The sequence below is a fragment of the Mus musculus genome, chromosome 19, assembly GCF_000001635.26.
Source record: "Mus musculus strain C57BL/6J chromosome 19, GRCm38.p6 C57BL/6J".
Lineage (NCBI taxonomy): Eukaryota > Metazoa > Chordata > Mammalia > Rodentia > Muridae > Mus > Mus musculus.
In genome coordinates this window covers 10678072-10685990 of record NC_000085.6, presented here as the reverse complement: position 1 = coordinate 10685990, position 7919 = coordinate 10678072, and the positions used below count along the sequence as shown (strand labels likewise).

At 45.9% G+C, this 7919-nt stretch overlaps 1 long non-coding RNA gene across 1 annotated transcript; it reads right to left on the bottom strand.

Annotated features, from left to right (window-relative positions):
* Positions 1 to 432: 432 nt before the first annotated feature.
* Positions 433 to 1198, bottom strand: 2210404E10Rik (RIKEN cDNA 2210404E10 gene). The gene is made up of 2 exons (NR_131163.1): positions 1032 to 1198; positions 433 to 850 (listed from the first exon to the last, which is right to left on the bottom strand). It is a non-coding gene; the product is annotated as an RIKEN cDNA 2210404E10 gene (long non-coding RNA).
* Positions 1199 to 7919: the final 6721 nt, after the last annotated feature.

The following is a 7919-nucleotide window of genomic DNA, read 5'->3' as shown; positions in this document are numbered from 1 at the left end:
TCTGCCCTCTTGGTTTGCTTTTGTTGCCCTCTCTGGTTTTCCTGGAAGGTGCACACAATAGAACTAGGGAGAGTGCAAACACTCTTGTCTAATCTTCCCCAGTGTGACCATGTGGCACTCAGTGATGGCCCCACCCTTGGTAGATCCTGCTTCCTACATTCCTCTCAGTAGGTGAGCAGGAACTTAGCATCAGCACCTGTCCCAAGGCCTATGTCTAGCAGTCATTGGGACAGAGGAATGCCTGGCCTTTTCTGGTGGCTTGTCCTATTTCTCAGCCAGATCCCTGTAATGAGACACTCAGGAAGCATGTGTGGTCTCCTCCCCTCTCCTCTCCCAGGATGTTCTTGAGAAGCAGAGGCAGAAAGTCCTGGGTTTCAGCCTCATGTGAGCTGCTCAGCACAACCATGTTCCCCAAAGAAAGACAAAAATGCATTTTCAATCCTAAAACACGGTGTCACTTCCAAGTTCACAGTCAAGAACTGTACAGTCAAGTAACAACAACGACAACAAAATCACATACAAAACAAGTCTCATAATATTTTGAGTAAGTTCAAACTTTTGTGTTGGGCTACGCGCATTGTTAGCTATCCCAGGGTGTGTGCAGACCACATGGTAGACATGGCTCACTGGGCATCTGGTTCCAGTTGACAAAGTCCAAGTAGACGGTGCTCGTGGTTTTATGCGTCTTTGCCATGCTTGCCCAGAAGAGGAGGGAATGCTGTGGGCTGCCAAGCTGGGCATGGTCCAGCGCTAACCTGTAGCACCACCTCTGGCTTCCTGCTGCCAGTCCAGCTGCAAGTACGCCTATGGTCCCTGTCGCCTTCTGCTCTGAGGCTGTGGGTCTGGTGAGCTGTGGAGACAGGCAAAGAACTTCAATATGTGGCAGCTGTGGACCTCGGAAAGTGCCCATACCACTGAGCGTCTCTGTCTCCCCTCTCAAGACTCTCGGCATCTATTCCCCACGCCACCCCAGGAAGAGGTTGACCAAGCCCAAGTCAGAAACCATGAATTTCAGTGCCTCTCTGCCTTACCTTACAGATCCTGGTAAGTTACACGCTGCAGGTCTCAGTGTCCCCTCTTCCAAAGAAAGGAGTCGGGTTTGGGAAACACCAATCACTCCCGAACAAGTGCCAATGCTGACTAGTAGGACACTCTGCTGAAGGGGACCCATGTTGCTCAGGAGTCTACAGCTTTATCCAGAGGTCAGGAGTGCTGGGATCAACTGGTGACGTCTGCTTGGCACTCAGGATGGAGGGCAGACCAGGTCCTACCTACCCAAGTCACAACCTACCTGCCACCAATAACAGAGAACCCATGTGTCCATAGGACACTCTGACACTGGATTCTGTGAGATGTCATGAAGCAGAACTAACCAATGGGAAATTTGAGGACTCTCCAATAGAAACCTGATCCAGGGGGACAAGTCGCCTCCCCTAAAGGATGGAAAACAGGAAGAGGACGTTGGATCCCAGTCATGCCAGCGAGGAAATTTTAAGGTGAGAGATGTTCTAGGTGTTCAGAGCTTTTGAGGTGACCTCAATACCCAGAGTCATCAAAGGACCACTGGAGGCAGCCATCCCCTTTCCTGTGACACAGCAGCCATTGTGTAAGGCTGCCTCATCTGGAACAAGAACTCAAAAGAAAAAGGACCAGGTCCAGCCTCCAGCATCTATGTACCAGAAGCTGCATGTGGGATGGGACCCCTGGTATGTGCTGTCTCAGTCTGAGGTCTGCTTTCCTCTGCCAGTTGATCTGTTTACTGTAGACCCCGGTTCATCTCACACTTCCCACCGTCCTAGGTGACTCTTTCACCTCCTCTCCTATGCTGCAAACACTTGGTGCCCTTCTAAGGTCCCTTTCTAGTTGGATCCCATGCCAACAATTCTCCTCTCTGTTATCCAACTTTAGTGTCGCTCTACTGTCCTTTCCTTTCCTTTCAAAACAACTCCCTGTCTCAGCCTGGGCTCTCTCCCTCCTCCTGCAGATGGTCCCAATGACAAGAAAGCCAGAAAGAAGGGAAGAGACTTCTTGAGAACTTGAGAATTACCTCTTTAAATTGCCCCATCTCTCCTACTTCTCTGCCCTGCCATAAACTCACCAAAGCTGCAAGTCCAGGGCTCAGGGAGGTTCCAGAGTGACTTGGTCAGTACCAGGCTACCCAAGTCTGCCCTTTTTGCACCTCCAGGCATATCACCAAGCATAAGGACTTCAAGATGGACATGTTAACAGATGTGACAGCACACTGGTGTGATCCCAACACTTAGGAGACAGAAGCAGGAGAACCATCGTAAAGTCTGAGGCCAGCCAGACATACATGGTAACTTCCAGGCCAGCTAACAGAACCTAACAGAACCCTATCTCAAACAAAAGTAAAGTAAAACCTAAAGTCGGGAAACATTTCAACTTACTACAAACGCAATTTTTAACATACAAGTTGGCCTTAATAGTATCCCATGACTCAACAACAGGAATAGGGCCAGTGTTCAGATTTTCAGCTATACCCCCTTCTTGTTTTAGACAGAGCCTCATTTAACTCCGTTGGCCTCTAACTCCCTGTGTAGCCAAGGGTGACTTTGACATTCTGATCCTCCCTGCCTTTCCCTCTCAGCTCCAGGGTTACAGCTGTGGACCACCACATCTGGTTGTTTAGGGCGGTGGGAGGTGAGGTGTAATGGGTTTTTCAGTTCAGTCTTGGAAGCTCCAACCTAGGGCTTCGTGTGTACTAGGCAATCACTCTGCCAACTAAGCTATATATCCCTAGCCCCCATGTCCCCCTTTTTAAAACTTTGTCTTTTATTTATTTTCATTGGGCTAATTTTTTTGCAGGAGTGTTATTTTTATGATAAATGCTTTTGTACATCTTCAGGATCTAGGAGCTTTTAAAATGCTTATACATGAGCCCCAATACTCTTTTAAAAAGATTTATTTATTATTTATTTATTTATATAATATATATGAGTACACTGTAGCTGTGTTTAGACACACACCAGAGGGCATCAGATTTCATTACAGATGGCTGTGAGCCACCATGTGGTTGCTGAGAATTGAACTCAGGTCCTCTGGAAGAACAGTCCGTGCTCTTAACCGCTGAGCCCTCTCTCCAGCACCCATAATACGTTTTTGTTTTTGGTTTTTTTTAAGTAAATTTACTCTTTGTTTGGGGGGATTATTATCTGTTGCTTGCTTTGCCTTTTTTCTGAGGGAAGGGCAGGCAGGGACTCACTACGAATAGCTCAGGCTGACCCAAAACTTAATATGGAGTCAGGCTGGCCACAAACTCCTGCTTTAGCCTCCCTAAAGCTAGAATCACAAACCACCAACCTAGGTTCACATTTTCTTTGGTTGTTGGTTGGTCTTGAGAAAGGGTCTTATACAATCAAAGCTGGCTTCAAACTTGCTTTGTAATCAAGGCTGTTCTTGAACTCCTGATCCTCTACACTCCCTCTCACATCGCTGATCTTCCATACCGTACCTGATTCCTGTGATGCCAGAGATGGAGCGAGTGAGGGGGCAGGCACTGTACTAACTGAGCTGCAGTCCCAGCCCCAAATGCCTGCCTCTCACAGCACTTGGTGTCAACTCCCTGCTTGAGTTTCCCTGATTCTAAAATTCCTCTAAAGGGCTACAATGTAGCCCAATAGCTCAGTGCTTGACAGCATGCTGGGCTTGATCCCCAGCACTGCAAATAAAACAAAGTGGTTTTTAATCATTCAAATTATAAATTGGGCTCTAGCATATGCTCATATCAGCTACTGGCTCCTAAGACACTTTATAGCTAAGTCTCCCTTTATGCCTCGTCAGATGGTTTAGTGGTTAAGAGCACTGGCTGCTCTTGTAGAGAAGTCAGGTTCAACTCCAGCACCCACATGGTGGCTCACAGACGTCTGTAACTCCAATTCTCCTATTTCCATAGGCACCAGGCATGTACACGGTAAACAGACATACATGTAAGCAAAACACCCATATACATAAAATAATAGTAAAAGATACATTTTTAAAGTGTCTGGGGTGGGTGGAGCTGAAGAGATGGCTCAGTGGTTAATCGTGCTTATTGCTCTTACAAAAGACCACAGCATCAATACTGAGTGGCTCACAGCCACTTGTAACTTCAGCTTTGGGAGATGCAACACCCTCTTCTGGCATCTACCCATGTGTATCCATGCACACATATAAGATGGCTCAGCAAGAAAAGGCATTTCCTGCTAAATCTGACGGTCCACGGTCTGTCTCCAGGACCCACATGGTGGCGAGAGAGAGTAAGCTTCCACAAGTACTGAGACTTCCACACAACACTGCCCCACCTACATAAGTAAATAAATGTAATTTTTTATTTATTATTATTCTTTTTCCCCCTTCCCTTCTCCCTCTTATTCTGGCCCATAGATTTTTTTTTATTTGTTTCCAATTACAGATGGTTGTGAGCCACCATGTGGTTGCTGGGATTTGAACTCATGACCCCCTGAAGAGCAGTCAGTGTTCTTAACCGCTGAGCCATCTCACCAGCCCATAAATATAATTTTTTAAATGTATGTTAAGGGGCTGGATATGTGTCTTTCTCTGTCTCTCTGACTCTCTCTGACTCTCTGTCTTTCTCTGTCTCTCTGTCTCTCTCTGTCTGTCTCTGTCTCTGTCTCTCTCTCTCTCTCCCCCATCCTGTTACAGATAGTTGTGAGCCACTATGTGGTTGCTCAGAACTAAACCCAGGACCTCTAGAAAAGCAACCTATGCTGAGCTATCTCTCCACCACCATCCCCTGGCCCCCACAGCAAATGAGTGAACAAACATACTGGAAATGTTCCCCCAAGCTCTGAGCCACTCAAACAAATGATCCAAACTCAAGGAGGGCTCTCAGGAACCCTGACTTATATCCAGTTGAGAGATGCCCAAAGAATGCAGCATGCAACTGTGGGCTGATATCTAGAGCGTGGTGCTAGGGGCTGAGCCCAGCTGTGGAAACTGAGGCGGACTCCAGGTGAGACAAAGCGATGACTTAAAGTTCCTACTCGAGGAGCCCCTGTTGTTGGGGTGCAGCCTCACACAGGATCAGAGTTCTCAACTGGAAGCAGGGATATCTGGAAGGCACATAATAAATAGACACAAACTACTTTTTGGATACAAGCTGAGAGGCAATTTTTCAAGGCTTAAAGTTTCTCTCTCTTCTCTGCTCTCCTCTCTCGTTCATTCTCTCACAGTTTGAGGCTACACACACTCTGCATTCTCCTGTGCTTTCTGCTTTTCTCCTCTGTGCTTTTCTTATCTGTGAACTCTCACACTCATACACACCTCTATGTGTTCCCCTTTCGCTCTCTCACACACATCTCTCACACACACCACATGTACTCTCACTCACACAAACTCTCTCCATGCACGCCTCACATTCTCTCTTCACTCACTCTTCACATGCTCTTCTCATGCTCTCTCTCTTTTTTCTCTCTCTCTCTCTCTTTCTCTCTCTCTCTCATTCTTCACTCACTCTCCACATTCACCTCACATACTCCTCACTCGCTCTCTACTCGCTCTCTTGCCTTTCTCTTGCCCCAGTCATTTATTGATACTCCAAAAGCAGGTAGAAAAAAGACATTGTACAATCATTGCCATATCAAATTCAAAGCATAACCATGTCCCACAAAGAATCAAGAATTACAATTGTTCCCCAAAGTTTCAAGCTTCCCTACTCCCAGGCCCATAGCCAAAATAATAATAATTACAAACGTATCATTATTTAAACTTTAACTTATTATACTTCAGAGCTCCAAGGCCAGCTACTTGCATTTTCTTCTAAAGCTCTAATGATAAATGGCATAGGCAAAGCTGCCAGGCAGTGACCAGAAAGAGTCAAGTTAACCCTTAACTCAGTAGTTCCGTTAGCTTTCTGCTTCTGCACATTGCACACAATGACTCTCCTAAGAGTCCCAGTGTTTTGACTTAGTTTTACTAATATAAGATTTTACATATTCTATACTTGCTTATCCAGGAAACCACTCTCAAATGTCATATAAAACTTATTTCATAACTTTAATAATTTTTTTTCCTTTCTTGGGGTCCCAGTGTTGGCTCTATTTCATTTTCTAATAATTTCTTCAAACTTTCTTTGCAAATCAAGCATTGATCTGGAACTACCATTGTGTAGCTACTGCATTGTTTCCAAGATGAGCACACACAGCATGCACCTGGGCCCTTAGGACTGAGCTGTGCTGTGCTGTGCTGTCCCATGCCTCAATTTTTAATTGTTTAAGAATCATTACATCAGCCGGGCGTGGTGGCGCATGCCTTTAATCCCAGCCCTTGGGAAGCAGAGGCAGACAGATTTCTGAGTTCAAGGCTAGCCTGGTCTACAAAGAGGACAGCCAGGGCTATACAGAGAAACCCTGTCTTGAAAAAGAAGAAGAAGAAGAAGAAGAAGAAGAAGAAGAAGAAGAAGAAGAAGGAGGAGGAGGAGGAGGAGGAGGAGGAGGAGGAGGAGGAGGAGGAGGAGAAGGATCATTACATCAAGGAACATCTAGTTTCACAGAATTCACCAGAGTAGAAGGAGAAAGAAGTAAGAAAGTCAGATATAATAGAATAATTATGCATACCAAGGTCAACTGAAAAGCAGTCACACACAAATAAAATCTATATAGCCATTGTCTAGGGCTAATGTTAGAAGAAATGGAACAACTGTTTTTTACAAAGAGCTGCCATGGGCTACTGAGATGTCTCCATCCTAGCCTACTTCAGGCAGTCCCTTATTTCAGATAGCAGGTCCCCTGGAGGGATGTGTCTCCTGTTTCTCAGGGTCCCAGACGCCATCCTTTTCTACAAGGAGCTGCTATGGGTTTCTGAGATGTCTCCATCTCTGCCTACTGCAGGCAGTCCCTGTCATTGTATGCTGTCCCCAGCACCCTATTACAGCTCCCCTGATAGGACCCTGATTTGTCTGCCCATCCAGACGAGCAAATAAATATTCTTCTAAGCATTTTGTCAGAAAAACACCTCTGGGAGCCTTTGGCCTGGGATACATATGTTTACCTCCTTAAACTGGCACTACAGCATAAAATACAGACTAATACTCTTCTCCCCACAGGAGTCCAAGATTCTTCATGGTGTCCCTGTTGCACACTCTGGGATGAAGTGTCTTCTCATTTGCAGGGAGCAACTTAGGAGCCAGGAACAGTGTGTGAAAACCAAAGTGCATGCATCATAATACCCCAGCTGCTAACATTTAAAGAGCAGGAATTTTACATAAAAAAAAAAAAAAATCCAGGCTCTGACTTCTCTCAAAAATGTGGCCAACTTGGCATCTTGGCTTCCTTCCAGCCTGGCACTGGCAGGTCAGAGCTGACTCAAGACTGCCCCCTTGTGGTAAGATAATATGGCATCATGCCCACCATGGCCACCCAGACTACAACCCACTTTGCCTCCTCGGTCACTCTACGAAGGCAAGGACTAGCTGCCTATCTTCTTTTGGTTTTTAAAGAAAAATAAACTTTTTAAAAGTCTTCCACTTATCATGGATACATTTTACATTTACTGTTGTATTTATGTGTTTGTTTGTTTGATGTGGGTGGGTGGGTGCCTCTACCACAGAGGTGTATGGAGGTTAAACTTGGCCCTGGCTATCAAACTCAGGTTGTCAGACTCGGCCTTCTGTTCCTGCCAGCAACCCACTCTCTAATGAGGACAGGCCAGTGAGGAGCTGGTGGGATCTGACCAGCAGAGAGGCACCTGGCACTTACCTTTGTCACTTTATCCACAGTGTCTTTATCACCAAGATAGCAAGAGTCTCTCCACTCTGTGAAATCAGGTGACTTGGTGCTACCTTCTCAGCCACGAAAACTCCCTAGATTCTGAGAATTTTTAGCCCTTTCCTCTCCTGACGAGGGTAAAGATGTTATCAGGGCAAGTTTGCATTTCTTATCAGGCCCCATTAGTGGCCCTCC